Here is a 16149-nt window from a genome sequence, read left to right as displayed (position 1 = left end):
TTCTTCACAGAATATTACTTCCTTCCATTTCTTTGCATTCAGATGTGCTTGGCACACACAAACACACGCAAATAATAATAAAATATATATATAAAAAAAAAACCACAAACCAAACTAAAACACTCAATAGCCAATGAAACAAACAAACAAACAAACAAAAGAAAAAGCTTGGCACAGCTGCATGAGACAAAAGAGCATCCTTGTACATTTGTACATAAACAGTAGTATTTGACTGGGATTCAGCTCCCTTAGTTTTAGCCATTTGAAAGGCATTGCATCTTAGCCAGTCATTTTGACTGTCCCTGTGGTCAATGAAGAGAAGTGGCTATCTCCAGATAGTGATTCATCCTAGCCTCTTTTTGCATCTGCTTAGACTAGGGCATCTGACTTTCAAATAGCTGAAGGTACACACGGCACACAGCCCTGTAAAGAAGCCCTCTTCCTCCTGTGGACAAAACTCCTTCTTCTTGTATTGCAGTGCTGCTACACTACTACCAGAGTCCTGCAATCAACAGGGATTAATGCATTTGCCTTGCGTAAAACAGAAATGGTGAAAAAAGGCTCCGTGTCTCCCCATCAGATGGAAAAAGAAGGTATTCTTTTTCAACTGCTTTTTTGTGAAATGAAAAGGTGATTATTTAGCCTTCTAGAGATGTCCTTAAGTATACTTTATTACACATCTTCCTGAAAGCTCACTTCATCTGCTCTGTTATGTGATAACCTCTGGACACCATATTTCTGGAAATAGCCCCCATCACTCAGCAGTTATTCAGCTCACTGAAGCATTTCCAGCTGTACAAAATCTTTCCCGGTAAGCAAGTAAGCCTTTAACTAATTGCATACATGTGTGCAGAACCTCAGCATTATTTACCTGTGCAAGTTCACTGATATTTTAGTAGTAGTCAAATATCTGTTTAAAAAAAATAAAAAGTTTCCAGAACTCATACTTTTGCTTTCTTTTGAAGTTCATGCCTCTTTTCCCTCGTTTCACCCATGGTTGCTCCTGACCTATCAAAACCAAGAAAGAAGAAACACATGCACTATATTTAGAGAAGTTATAACTATACATGCATAGCTCTGAAAGAGCAAACAGTGTCCTGGTAAGACCTCACTATTAGAAGAAAACATTTTTGTATTAACCAAGTGCTAAAAATATTACCAAAAAGTTTGAGGCATTCTCAGCAGGCAAACATAGGACAGAGTGAACACACTTCTCCACCTTGACTGCTAAAACAGCTGTGGACAGAGGTGAATTGTATCACAGCACAGAATCTACTATCTCCTTTGCAATTTTCAGGTGCATGTTTAAGGTTCTTTTTGGTTTTCCTGCTTCTTATCATCTCCCTCAGTTTTCTGTTGACCTTGATGTCTCCTCTATTCTTTATTTTCACTTTCATCCCAGTGATATCTCTTTTTCATAAAAGTTCTGGTTACACTCTAGCAAAAATTGTATTCTTACAAATATTCCATGAAGCGTCCACTTCCCCTATTAATCCTTGGTTTACATTTTAGAAATCCCAGTGAAACTCAGCAAAATTAAGTGAAAATATCAAGACATCCAACAAAAGTGGAATTCTTTGTTGGAAATCCACTATTGACAGTGGAGGAAACTGATGAGAATTAATGGTCCAAATTCAATGTTCTTGGGCAATTTGGCAATCTGTATCTCTACCCACAACCCAGGATACAAATTTTAGAGTTCTAAGTCTGAGCTCTAAGAAATATTTCAAATATTTTTCTTGAAACTATAACTTGAACTATGTGCTCACTTACTGAGTTAACTAGCCCAGAATGAAAATGAGAAGTATGCTAAAACCAGTTAGGTGGAGTCATTTCCAGTTATTGCAAAGAAGGTATTTTTCCACTTTTTGGACCCAGTCTGATTAAGCAACACAAAACACAGCTACAACCCAAAGTTCCACAAGAGGAGTAAGGTATTTAAATTTTGGATGGATATCCTTGTTTTGTGACTTCAACTGAAACAAATTAAACACAGCACTTTAATTATCTCTCAGAAGTTTTAAATTACACAAATATAAATAAAACTAACTGCATTCGTGTTGCCCTTATCCAAGTAGAGCAAATGTCATACTAGCTGTTCTGGGGTTTGGTTTATGAGATTTCAATGTGATTGTTTATACTGGAAGATTAAAGCAAACGTCAAAGAGCAACATTCATCCCGAAAAGATGACTGAGAAATAACAAATCATTAATAAGTCTAAAACCAGGTGTGGAAAGTCTTTAACTCAAGTCATTGGAAATAATCTTTTTTGTTTTGAGGTCAGAGAAATTTGTGACTGGTCAGGCATGAACAGTGACTGTGGCCAAATGGCCTTATTCCTGCAAATGACTGAACTTGCCACATCAACAGACTGTGATTTAATGTCCACCCAGCTGCAATGCCTGAGAAAAATCAAAAAGGACTTAACATAAAAGTTAACCTTTTCCACAAAGATGCTATAGCCCCTCCTGCAGAGAGATCCCTCTTGGAGTGAGAAAAAAATCAGGCAGCCACTAAAAGTGAAGGGAGCCCAGCTAAGAGCAGCTGTGAAGCAGCCGCGCTTGCCTGCCACAGCACTCTGCAGAAGGGGCGGCACGGCGGGAGTGCTGCACCCCGGGCACCGAGCCACGGTCCAGCCGGCATCCTCCTTTGCACCGGCAGGCCCAGGAGCAGAAGCAGCATAAGAAGATGCAAAGGTTAGAAAAGGTTAGAAACATCCTTCTACCTTCACTGCTCAGAATAAGGTTCACTTATAATTATTGACAAATATGTTTTGCTATAAATAACCTGGGTTTATTTTGATTCTACTAATGGAATGTTTTAAATATGTTTTTTAATTATCAGAAATATTAACTATGCATTAGTCTACATTAATAAGTAACCTTACATTCATCTACATTAATACATTCCATTTCCATCATTTTAGCACTACAGTTGATGTTTAAGACTGCAGAAAAAAATTGGGTTTGTATCAATGACAATCTGGGGAAAAAAGTGTCTGTGTTCCTAGGAAAGAAAAGTTTCCATTTACTGGAGAATATTTTCTAAAAAAGTTTAAGGATGGACAGACTGTAATATTTTACTGGAATAGAAATTAAATGTTTCATTGTACCTATATTGAAGTCTGTTTAGTCTTTTTAAAAATATCTCTTTTTCTAAACAGAAAAAAATTTAAGAAGCTTTTTTCTTCTTCTTTCTTATGTGCACACTAGTATCTGAATTCAATATGAGTTTGTGAATGATTGAAGCAGTTGATGAGGCCTTTTTGTGAATAATAATTATTTTAAAAATCTTTAAGCCCTCATCCTCCTCTCTGTGGGAGCAGAGCTGACCTAGAGATTGCATTGTTCAGGTTAAAACAATATGGAAACCAACAGTCAGCCTTTGGGTGAACCTCTTGGTAATTTAAATCCTGAACTAAGGTATATTATACAGTTTCATTTTTAGTTTAGCCCAAGTTTTCTATTTTTGTCAGGAATTTATCCATATCTGAACTTGGTTTTCAAGGAAGTGTTGAAATAGCTTAACCGCAGATATTAAAAAAATACATGTTTAGAAGTAACTAAATATGCCTTTTACTTAGTTTCAAACACTATCTTTTCCATGTAGGCAAGTTTCTAAAGACATATAATCTTCCCTCTTATTTTTTTTTTCAGTCATATGAACAAATATTTTGTTTTCTTCACAGCTTTGGACAAAAAATAATATGTGTATTCATCCCCAAATTCCAGTTCAAGTTGCAAGAAAAATAGTTTCAAAACGGATCTGAAGAAAACCTACAGAAGCATGTCCATTCTTGAGCAGGTGGAGAGGTAGGTCTTTGGGCACTGCAGCTGCTGAATTTCAAGCTTCTCTTTTTTTGCTGATCAAACTGCATAGTAAAAAATCGCTTGTTGCCACAAGCATGTAGTGTAAATTTACAAAGAATTATGTATGAAAGTACTGGGATGAAGAGTGCTGAATTATGCAGAAAGCAGACAGGAGAATGGGGATTTTAGGAGGTACTGTTATATTGTATACTGCAATTTCTTAAAATTCCAGCAACGAACAGTCTACAATATAGCAAAAAGTGATTCACTGCAGAAAAATACTCTATCTTTTCTTGATCCAGTACCTAACCTGTAAGCATAATAAAATATAAGAATGAAAAAGTTGAGGAGTCAATGACTTTAAGCTCAAGGTTTAAGTGAATCACTTTCATTAACCCAGAAGTAATTCTTTCCCTGTGAAACTGTTGAATACTCAGGCTCATCAATTGTACACATACATAAGTGTTTGCACACACATACATATATACTTAAATGACGGTACATTTGTGCATGTATACATAGTGGTGAAAGACAGCTTTAGGTATGAGATATGACATACCCAGTTTTGCTGCACTGAAAACAGAAACAACTTTGATTTCCTGTTCTTCCACTGGGATCTTTGAACTATGTTTTGTATTCTTCTTGCTGGTAATTATGATGTAAAACAGTAGTTCCACTTTTTTTTCACCTATTGGCTCCAAGTAGAAATTACATGCCAGACAGAACATGCTCTTCTATGCACATCCCACAGAACTTAGCAACTCTGCAAAAATTTCAAAACCAGAACATGATATTCTTAAACTAAACACATCAGTTCTTCACTGAAAACTCAAAAGATCATGCAGAGAAGTGCCACAGAATGTCTTGATTATAAAAATTTTGGAACTGACCTTTCCTATCATTCTTTTTAAGACTGACTCCACAACTGGATAACATTTCTTAGATGCAAAAATATTTTTCCTCTTACTGAAATTCTTCATTGTATTACTGAGAAAAAAAAAGACCACTGAAATGCAGTAAGGGACAAGTTGATTTGGGAACCCAAGCTATGGAGAATAACGGGCTGTCAAACAGCCAGTTTAACATTGCCTAGGAGAAAGAGGAATTACACTTCTAGTATTGGATATATTAATGGGTTTTGCTGTTGTTTTCAAGTTATAGGTGCTAAAATTTTTGGGGAAGACTAAGAACTTCCCCACAAAAATATTTTATTTGTTAAAAGCAAGCTAATCCATTAAAACGCAACTTTGACACAACATTTTTTAACACCCTTGCCCATCAGCCTTAAAACTGAACGTCATTTACAAGGGGAAATGATTTGGAAAAAATGCTGTAATCAGTCCACACTGGAATGAAATTACGTTCCCAATCTTGAGCCAATTACAAAGAAACCTTTAATTTCAAAGAATTGATAAATATGTAATAGTGACAGGACTGACCTTTTTCCAGAACTGACTATTTTCTTCATTGCATTTGATAGTAAAAAAGTGGGTGGAAGGAAGAGGTGTACTTAAAAATAAGAGGGACTTAATGGTTACAATTCATGAAAGCCTAGGTTCTTTGTTGCCAGAAGAGGGGCTTTGGGGCTGTTCTTAATCTAACAAAAATAGATGGAAAATCCATCCTCCTCTTCAGAGAAGGACTTACTTAGCTACAATTGCTCACTGCAAACAGACACAAATGACAAAAGGTTATCTATTAATTAGTGGAAGAAATATATCTAAGAAAAGGCAGAGATAAAATTGTCAAAATAGAATTTCCTGACAATTTCCTGAAACTTTAGTCATGGATATAAACCTGCTATGGTACTTACCCTCAGGTATCATACTCTAGAGAACATATCAGTTTACTAGATAAGACAAAACCTTTTCTTCCTTTTTTTTTTTTTTTCTGTTTATAGAGATTATTTTTGTGCATATCAACCACATGTAAATTCTAGCTCATGCAAGATGCTAGCTAGAGCATCTGTTCTATGCAATACTTAAATTATATGCACCTTTTCACAAGAGCACTATGTTTCAGTATGCAAAGCAAATGATATAATCACCATCTTGGAAAGGATGGCCAACCAGAAGAACAGCCTCTCATGAATAAATGCATTTGGATCCAGGGCTTCAAGTGTTCACATCAGCTGCTCACCTCCCATGGGATGAGGGGAGAGTCAGAAGAAAAACACAAGCATCTGCAAATGTGATCAGACTGCGTGTTGCAGTACGTCCTGCCCAGGTTTGTCAACTTTAACAAGGACATAGTTAAAGTATTGGAGATGTTAATACTGTCAGCTTTGATTATTTTGATTTCACTATTCAATACATACCAGTATTTAACCAGTGCACCATCACTAAAAGTGAAGTATTTTCATACAGCTAGCAGTCTGCTGTGGAGAAAATAAGGATGACATAAAAAGCTAATATTACTATTATGTTCACTAGAGGTGGCAACACACTCAAATGATTAAGGAGCACTCGCGGTAATGAAGATACTTGGTTAATAACTGAGGAAGATCTCAAAGCAGATATTTTACATGGCATTCCTGCATTTCAGCTGTTCCAGGTATTTCTTTGAAGCTGAAGGGCAGTGACTAGCTCCCACTGAAGTCACTGACAGGCTGCCATGCACCCTTGTAATAACTGGAGAGGTCTCAATGGGCTCCAAGCAGAAGGATTAACTGGGGTTTCTAGGATAAACTTCCTTGTGCTCGGATTAAATTCCTGTAAATGTCTAAAGCAGGGCCAGCTGAGGTCCATGTGCACTCAGAACATGACCAAGCCTTACCCATTTTCTGTATGGCAGCACATAAAGTTTTATATAGCTACTCAGATGGAACAGGAATCATCCCATCAGTCACTGGTAATCATCGCTTTATAATGTCATATAGAAGCGTTATCTAAAGACGCAGCTGAGGCCAGGGCAAACTGCATTAATTGAAGATGAAACGCTTTTCATGGGCCAAAGCACTTACAACCCAAATAAATAAGATAATAAAAGAGGTGAGAAAGTTAATAAGTTTGATTGATATTGTCAAGTTCGTATTAACTGATGAAGATAGAAAAGACAGTAACCTATGCCTGAATGCACACACAGCCCTCAGTGGATGTCTGTTATGTCCCCTGGCCACATTAATCCACAGAGGATATGAGTTGTTACAATATCTGAATTCCTGCTTTCCGTTTGTTAGTACAAGCTCTTGCAAATCACCATCAATAGTTAGGGAAGTTTCCTGGCTTGACCTGTCAGGTGTCAGCAACAGATGAGCAAGTAGAGAATGTATTCATATTTGATTTCTAAGGAGAAAAATGGACTAAATTGTTGTATTAGTTCATGGGATGAACGTTTGCAATTGAAACTTGAGCATAGAACTTGTTAAGTGAAATTCATTGCTTTTAAAACTCCATCACATTTGCCTTGACAGCTGCACATAGAGAGCTGACTTGCTAAGCTGCAGTAACTCTTTCTGTTCCAAACAGCTCTTCACAGCCTTCTCACCTAAACAAAGGTGGTGTGAAAGTACTAAATTAAAAACAAGGAAAAGCATCACATTTTTTAGTAGTAACCTCACTCTCTGTTTTCCTTCCTTACATGCCTATACGTCATCCCCTCTGAACAAATACCTACTGGTCATACACATCAGAGAAGGTACTTGCCACATGGACCCCCTGCCCTCACGTTTAGTGCCTGAGGATGCAGTGAAGAAGATCTGAGTGCCGATCCAGCAGGCAGTCCGAGGCAAAGCAGGGCAGTAGGTAGGACCGGCAGGCAGGAGGCTCAAGGCAGATTTATGACTGAAGCCACAATCCTGAGCTATGGCAGGATGGCCATAGACCGGTGGGGCAGCAAGCCATCAGAGTGGGGTTTGTCCCTAGTGAAGCAATGACACAGCACAGCCAGGGTACTGATACTGAGGTGGTTTCAATGTTGCCTGAAGTAAACTAACATCTCACAGGGCTTCACTGGCATACAAGATCTGCTTTCTGCTTTTGCCCTCTGTAAAGCAGCATGGGGATTGGAAACACAGGAGAAAGCAGCAAAAAGAAAGGAGATGTAAAATCCTAAAACGTATACCTTGGCTAGGCAAAGAAAGGTGCTGGCAATGAGGTTCCTGCATTTCTTTCCCTTAGCCAACATGTAACCTAAACTCCTATCATCAACAACACTTAAATTACACTTCTATGGTCTCTTTCCCTTACAAAGTTAGCAAACGTAGTGCTGCTGAGGGTTTGGGTTTTTTTCAGCTTTCCACAAGTTATTTTTTAAACTTGGATCCAACTCCAAACCAAGTCAGATCTGAGCATAGACTACAGACACACTCAGATTTCAAAAATTAAGAGCACAGAATTAGATTCCTACTAGAAATTCAGAACTGCAAAATGAATGACCTGATTTTCTGAAGTTTTTACACATAACAACTCCCACAGATGTCAGCAAAAACCTTAATTCAGAGTTTTACTTCAGTGCTTCAGAAATCAGGTCACTTGTTCAGGTGCCTAAATATAGGTTTAGAAGAGTAGCTACAGCTTTTATTTATTTTTAAAATACTTAGATTCAGGGTTCAAAGCAGGGTATTGCTTCAGCTCACGCAAGAGAATTTTGCAAAACTTAGGCCAGGATCCAAGTTTTTTAAGGACCCATGAAGTCCAGCAGTGTACAGAGCCAGGGCGTCAGTCTTTCACAGCAACCACAGGTCCCCATCCATTTGTAGGAGGAACGTTGGCCTTTTCCTCTAGTGATCCTGTAAATGACTCTGACCCAACAAGGGGCTCAAGAACAGCCTCTTCCTCAGATGCTCTTTGTTTTTCTTCACACAGTGTTTCCTAAAACGCTGATTTAAATAAATAGTAGATGCATGACTGGATGTAGTAACACAGACAAGGATTAAAGTTCCACTATTATGTACTAAAAAAGCATGAGTATGCAGAAATTATTAATTATGTGGGTTTGATTGTTTATAATGTTATACATAACTATAAAAATAAATAGTAAGTGGCAGACTTCTCTGAGCACTTTTCTTTGATTTCCCTAAAATAGGTGTATGTTTGCTTTTTTGTGTGTATGTGTCTGTCTAATTTGCTGCCAAGAGGTAGAGAGGTTAACAGAAGGACAACTTTTGCAAACGACAGACCTGGAATCACTAAGGTGAAACCCACAGGAGCCATAATCAGATGGAAACTTCAAAATTTTCATCATGTATCCACTGTGTACGAGATGATCCTTACTGAAATAATTTCTTTTTTAGGGTTCAATTCTTTGCTGCTTTACATAGACTCAATGCTATAGATCCAGCTATATGAGAGGGGATTTTTTTGCCCTTGCCCCACAGCTGTCAGGTGAAAGACTTCTTGTCTCCCTGCTTTCAGCCTGGCAAAACCATGCAGCATTACCCCTTCAAAACCAAATCTTTGTGGTTCTGCCTCAAATCTTCCTTCTATTTTAATCAAAGAAATTAAGCTTGGAAGGCTAAAGAATTTAACAACTGAGACAACAAAATTACTCTAAAACAGCTTCTTCAAAACAAAGTATTTTTTCCTGCACCTCAAGAAAACACCAAAACTAAAAAAAAAGACAGTAAATACTAGGTTCTACACATCTATTTCCACTTCCCTAAATCTTTCTTTGCATTAGCCTGCAGACTTTCCCTCAACCCAGATGGCCTTCAGCTCTAGCTGGAAGACAGAGAATCCTTACTGTGGAAAGTAGTAAGCATGATTGCCAATGGGTCAATAGTCTCTTTAGGCTCCCCCTCTTCCTCAAATCATCTTCTGTAAGGTTTAGCATGCCATTAATGATTCATCTGAATATCCATAACTCTGCTCGTTTACTTTCTAGCATACTCTACCCAAAACTGTGCCAAGTCCATTACTAATACATAGACATATGTCATTCCTGCATTGGCAAAAAAATGGCAGACAGCAAGAGTTTGGGTGACAGGGTACAGGATGAGACTTGAGGACAGCTCCTATTTTGGGGGGGGTTGTAACAGCAGCAGCACAGATGAGCTTTACTCCTGCTGCATCTGTTTCTAGGGGATCTGTGAAAATCACAGCGCAAATTTTGCAGTGTAACTGCTATTATACACACAGGAAGCTGGATCCAAGGAATTTAATTCATCCATCAAGAACTGAGAAATAAAATTTGTCTTGTGGCCAGTTCAGGTAGTGAGATGGCACAACAACAAAGGGCCAGTGCATTCAGGTGCAACAACAGGCAGCAAAGAGAGTGATCTTTCATATTATTTGCTATGGTGTTGGTGCATTATGACCCACAACTCTTAAAAGCACAGTCCTAGGAGTGAGAGAGAGACCCAAATCTAGGCTTGCAGTCCGATCTGGAGAAACCATAGGGGACCAATTTAGGGCCAGCAGATTGCACCAGGGGTCCTGAACACCCCGTTGGGACTGCACCCTGGGCACTCTCACTACATCCTCACCCGCTCAGCCCCAGGCACACACAGGCGCCGCAGCAGCAGGGACTTGAAAGCCCCAGGTGCTTCAGGCAGGTCTCAGCTGGCAGCAGACAAACAGGCACTTCCCTTGCCTCCTCCTTACTCCCTCCCCCACCTTCCACTGCTTTTTTTTTCACTCTTTCCCCATGCAACACTTCACTAGAAACCTGACAGATTTAACAAGTCATGGAGAGAAGGTTTTGTCATCCAGGAAGACAACCAAGCCAGCGTTTCAGATTTTTGTATACATTGCAGGACTCCCCATGGTCACTTGCTTCCCAGGAGCCATAAGGGAAGGAAGAAAATGCATGTTCTTTATGCATTCACTTTTCTATACATCTGTATTATTTCCATACTGCTTAAACTACTTGGAAGGGTTTCCGAGTGACCGGAGCGTAGACAGAAAGGTTCAGCATGCTGACAGCAGGGATGTTGTCATGGTAACAACAGAGAGGGAGACCCAGTGCTTAGAAACTTGGAGGCAGGTAGCTAAAGATGCCCAGAAGCCAGGGACAAGCGTTTGATACCACCCTGTTACCTCAAGGCAAATTTCAGATGAAGATGAAACCTTCTGCCCCATGCTCATAATTAACGATACCAATTGCGCTCTTAGGCACAGGGATTCACAGCCTTTGCATTCAACTGCGGGAAAGTACTGCTTATAACAGAATACTGAATCATCATTTTCCTGTGCATTTCATTATCTGTGTTTCTGTAGTGACAGTATATATAGTGATGGAAATAAAATCCCTAGCCAGCTGCAGATGACCCTGTAATTGGTGACATTGAGTTTATTTGTCATCCATTAGTCATGATGTAAATTGTCAATGAGTGTGGTGGGCTGGTCTTGTCTGGACACCAGATGCCCACCAAGCCGCTCCTGAGAAGGATGGGGAAGGAGAAAATAAGATGGAAAAAAACTATTGGGTCAAGATAAAGGCAGTTTAAAAAAACAAAAGCAAAGGCCATGCACAGAAGCAAAGGAAAACAAAAGATTTGTTCTCTACTTCCCATCAGCAGACAATATCCAGCCACTTCCCAGGAAGCAGGGTTCTAGTACACATAGCAGTTACTCCACAAGACAAACATCATAATAACAAATGCCCCCTCTCCTCTCCTTGCTCTTAGCTTTTATTGCTGAGCAGACATTGTATCATATGGAAGGTCCCTTTGGTCAGTCTGGGTCAGCTGTCCTGGCTTTGTCCCCTCCCAAGATCTTGCCCAGCCCCCAGCCTAGTGGTGAGGGGGGGGAATGTGGGAGATACAGCACTGATGCTGTGCCAGCGCTGCTCAGCAGTAGCCGAAACACTGGTGTGTCAGCAACAGTTTCTAGCTACCAATACAAAGCACAGCACTATGAGGGCTGCTACGGGGAAAATTAACTGTATCTCAGCCAGACCCAATATAATGAGTAAAAATATTCTTAAAATGTACCTGCCCATGCACAAAGATCTGACTCATTATAAGGTGAATGATGATATGAATTAGGGAAAAAAAAAAAAAAATAACCCACTTGCAAGGAGAAACAAGAAAAACCCCAGCCTTACTCCTTTGGCTTACAAATACTTATGGTTCAGCATGACAAATGAAATTTTAACCTACTTCCCTCTGCGTTAGTAAGCGCGTAATTATGCACAGTTAATTTATTTGCATTCATTACATCCACATGGATACTTAAGTATCCATGTGAACTCACAGAGGTAGATCTGTTGCTACAGGCAAGGTCCTGTACATTACATGATTTGGTGACTCTGCAGTTTGTCCCTTGCTGCAAAATATGTTCCAGGTACTTGGCTGTCATCATGCACAAAAGCAGCTCTAGCAAAGCCTTTGCAGTGCAAGGAAAAGCTTGTGAATGTGAGCTGAATACCAACTGCAACAGTCATGTCTTCCTGCACTAGCAAGCAGACTACAACAGTACACAGTTCTCAGCAACATCGTTTATCTTGAAGGGCTGCTAACTCTGAAACTCTGAAAGCAGGAAATGATCATCAGAAAGAGTGGGAACACCACGACATAATAAAGCAATAGTAACAGAAGGTTATCTGTCCAGATTCAGATCTCAACCTTCATTTAAACATATCTGAAGCTCCTGCAAAATGCCCACATTCCCAGCAGTGATGCAGAATCTAGGGATCTTGGCACAAATTTTTTATTCATTTGGCTTTGTAGTAGGATGCCTTTCACCTACAAATTCATGCAATTGTACATACACAAATCTAAATACATGAATTTTTACTATACGTTTGCAGGAAATGTTATTGTAGATAGTGCAATGCATCTCACTAACCAGAACTCAGAAAACATAAAATGACTAATATGTACATCATCTTTTTACACTGAAAGTCTTTCAGATAGTGATTTTATCCACTGCATGTTGTCTATAATTTGTGCTATATGCACACTAAATATAAACCTGAAACTAAAGAATTATTTTGAATTTAATAAAATTCATATTTTATTAATTGATATTTATATCAAAAATAAAACCTAAAAAACAACCAAAAATCAATCACAACTAAACCAACCAAACAAACAAAAAAACCCAGAACACACCCAGAAGAGAAAGCAGATTCTCATTTTTGGTGGTTGGTTGTTGGTTTTTTTAATGCTGAGGAATCAGACCATATCAATGTATTTTAAAACACATCTGGAGCACTGCATCCAGTTCTGGGCTCCCCGGTTCCAGAGAGACAGGGAATTACTGAAGAGGGTCCAGTGGAGGGTCATGAAGATGATGAGGGGACTGGAGCATCTCCCTTCTGAGGAAAGGCTGAGAGAGCTGGGCCTGTTCAGCCTGGAGAAGAGAAGGCTGGGAGGGGATATCATCAATGTCTACAGATATCTTAAGGGTGGGTGCCAAGAGGACAGGGCCAGGCTCTTTTCAGTGGTGCCCAGCGACAGGACAAGGGGCAACAGGCACAAACAGCATCTCAGGAAGTTCCACCTGAATGTGAGGAAGAACTTCTTTACTTGGAGGGTGACAGAGTACTGGCACAGGCTGCCCAGGGAGGCTGTGGCGTCTCCTTCTCTGGGGACATTCAAAACCCACGTGGACATGACTCTGTGCAACCTGCTCTAGAGGAACCTGCTTTAGCAGGGGTTGGACTAGATGATCTCCAGAGGTACCTTCCAACCCCAACCATTCTGTGATTCTATGAAAAGTATGACATTTTAAGGAAGGTGAACAGAAAACCTCAACTCTGCCCTTTACTACCACACTGAAAGCCATTTTTCTGTTGGCTGATTACAGCCACCTTCACTTGCAGCAAGGAAGAGGACATTCATTCAGCTCAACCTGGCAACCTGCCTTGGTTCTGGAGCTAAATTTCTGTGTCACAGACTTTCAGGGGAAGACAACAATAGTAGATTCTTCAATAGTAACTACTACATTTAATGAAGGGAGAGAATCTTATTACTGCAGTCATTTGTTGCTATAGCTTCCCATGTTAAAGCTAAAGAAACCATTAGAGCATCTTTCTACCAGAGGCCAAAGATTTCATTCAATTACACCCATTCCGAGTGCAATAATTTGAGTCTAGCAAAAGCCTATCTTCCCAAAAGCCATCCACCTTCAATTTGAATGTGCATGCTATTTTTCATTTTAATTTCTGAGATTTTGACTTCCAGCCACTGGTTCTTCTTCTTCTTGGATATTTTTGAACCAAGAAAACATTTAAACATTCTAACCAAGTCCCTTCTTGATGTCCCTTTTAATAAACTATCTGCTGTGGCCACTTGTCAGGCAAAAAAGGTAGCCTAGGAAGAGAAAAACCTGATTCTGGTCAACTTAATTCTGCAGCATTGCCTTTTCAGAGCATATCACCTTGCATCCCTACTCTACAAGTTTTGGCTCATAAGTTGGCTCTCATCTTGACATAAATAACATCATCACTTCTCTCAAACAATCCCCCTTTCTGTCCTCCCTTTACAGGTCTATAATACCTTTACATGAATCAGAGTGATTTTTACTCCCCTGAGGAGTAAGAATTCCTCCTTCCCTCTTCCCACTCTCTCTACCTCTCTCTCCCCCCCAAGTAAGTCAGCAGCTTTATGCTTGTTTTAAAGACTGGTGATCAGAAGCACAGAAAGAGGATAACACTTGCTCTGTATCGCATATCAGACAAGGGCAGACCCCTGTAACCTAAATCTCCTGGCTAAATCCAGTAATGCATTAGTAATGCTAGTTCTACTGTCTCTAACCCTTACTGCTGGTTGTCTTCACTGCACACACAGACTGTCAGATTTCATATTTTCTTATATTAAAATGTATCAAAGATGTCTAGTATCGCCATTTTTTTCAGGAAACTTATATTTGATTCCTTATAAGGCACTTGCAGATTTAGTGCAAATCTACTAGAATGGGGTTCTCTGCTTTCTTGACAGACAGAGAGGAAATCTATGGAGGTGGGAAATCAGACTACGATTACTTTTAGTTTAGGATGTTGTGGTTAAGGCACCTACCAAACAAAACTTAGAACAGGAATATCTGACTCTACCAGAAAAAAAATGAGCCGATTCAGACATAAACCATCAACTGTGAGCCCTTCCCCCTGTATTCTGAACACACCGATCTCCCAGACTTAACAAAAAGGCAATCTCCTACCAACAAGGTATTGATCTCCTCCACATTGCAGCAGCAGCATTTCCTGGAAGCATCAGATGGTGGATTTATAAACTCTGCAAACATTAGGAGCACAGATACACTTTTAGTGAATTGTTTCTGTATTACAGATGCCATGCAGTCTCATGTTATGTTTGATTTGAAATAAACAACCTATATTTTATAAGTTTAGTGATTTAATAATTGCAAAGTCTCAATGCAGACAAGTAATAGCAAGTCAACTAGTCTCTGGTCAAGTGAGGCAAAACTGATTCACGTCACAGATGTAACCTAATACTCTGCAGAGCACACATCAAACTGCATTCTTGCTGTTCCAGAAGAAAAAGAAAGAAAAAAGAGAGTTATATTCTACGGGCTGTGAAATCATCACTTTCTACGGTACAAGTCAATGAAGATGCTAGAAGATGTGGGGGATGGACAGTCACATGGAAGACTAGGTAATGGTTTGCCTGTTTACTACTAACACTGTTGTTTCAAAAAAATAAAGTGACTGACTTCTCAGACATGATGTGAATCTGTCAGTATGATATGAGCTAATAGTGTTATAGCATACATAGTTTAGATAAATCATTCATAATTTACCATCTACAAGTGACATCTACCTACCTATCAGTGTTCTCATATGGATCCTATTAAATGTACCTTCACAGTGGTCATGAATTTCTCCTGACAACCATGACTATAAAGACAGGAAAAGTTATCAAATCTTGCATCATAATTTGTCTGTTGGTGCCCATAAAACAGTGTCATATAGTGGCAGTACAGACAGGGTGACTTCAGTCCCAGGGTGAATTCAAAATCCAGGACAATCAAAAGAAGATGGAAAGCGTGGTTAGTCCTGCAGTAGCCCCATTGCCTCCTCCATTGGTGGCTGGGACTCAGATGACATTCCTGGAGGAATCTAAAAGAATAACAAAGAATCATACTCCAGCCACAACACTTGCTTAATTGCTTCTAACCCAGGGACCAAATGTAACCTTCAAAATGCTAACAATGAACATGAAAGCCAATTCCTTACCACTGTAGTGTAATATGCTCTTGATAGGTGTTCACTACTCAAAAATGTTCTAGGAAAAGAATCGGGCCTTTAATGTTCTGTTTTCTTCACTGCATTGTTTTTAGGCTAAGAAGACTGTGATCATGCACGGGACAATCTTGGGCTCCCCCATAATCAGATTCTGTTATGGAGGCAGGCTAACTTTGTTAGGATTATGAGACCATTAGGATGCACTGTTCTGTGTTTCAAATTCCAGGGTAATTCTCCCCCTCCCTCCTG

The 16149-nt window shown here is 39.4% G+C and overlaps 1 long non-coding RNA gene across 1 annotated transcript; it reads left to right on the top strand.

The window, feature by feature from the left end:
• Nucleotides 1-2610: 2610 nt before the first annotated feature.
• On the top strand, nucleotides 2611-15332 carry LOC114015131 (uncharacterized). The gene is made up of 4 exons (XR_003558903.2): nucleotides 2611-2707; nucleotides 3690-3813; nucleotides 5833-6036; nucleotides 15191-15332. It is a non-coding gene; the product is annotated as an uncharacterized LOC114015131 (long non-coding RNA).
• Nucleotides 15333-16149: the final 817 nt, after the last annotated feature.

This window comes from Falco cherrug, chromosome 3 (assembly GCF_023634085.1).
Source record: "Falco cherrug isolate bFalChe1 chromosome 3, bFalChe1.pri, whole genome shotgun sequence".
NCBI lineage: Eukaryota > Metazoa > Chordata > Aves > Falconiformes > Falconidae > Falco > Falco cherrug.
Note: the sequence above shows the minus strand (reverse complement) of the source record. Positions and strands in the feature narration are given on the sequence as shown.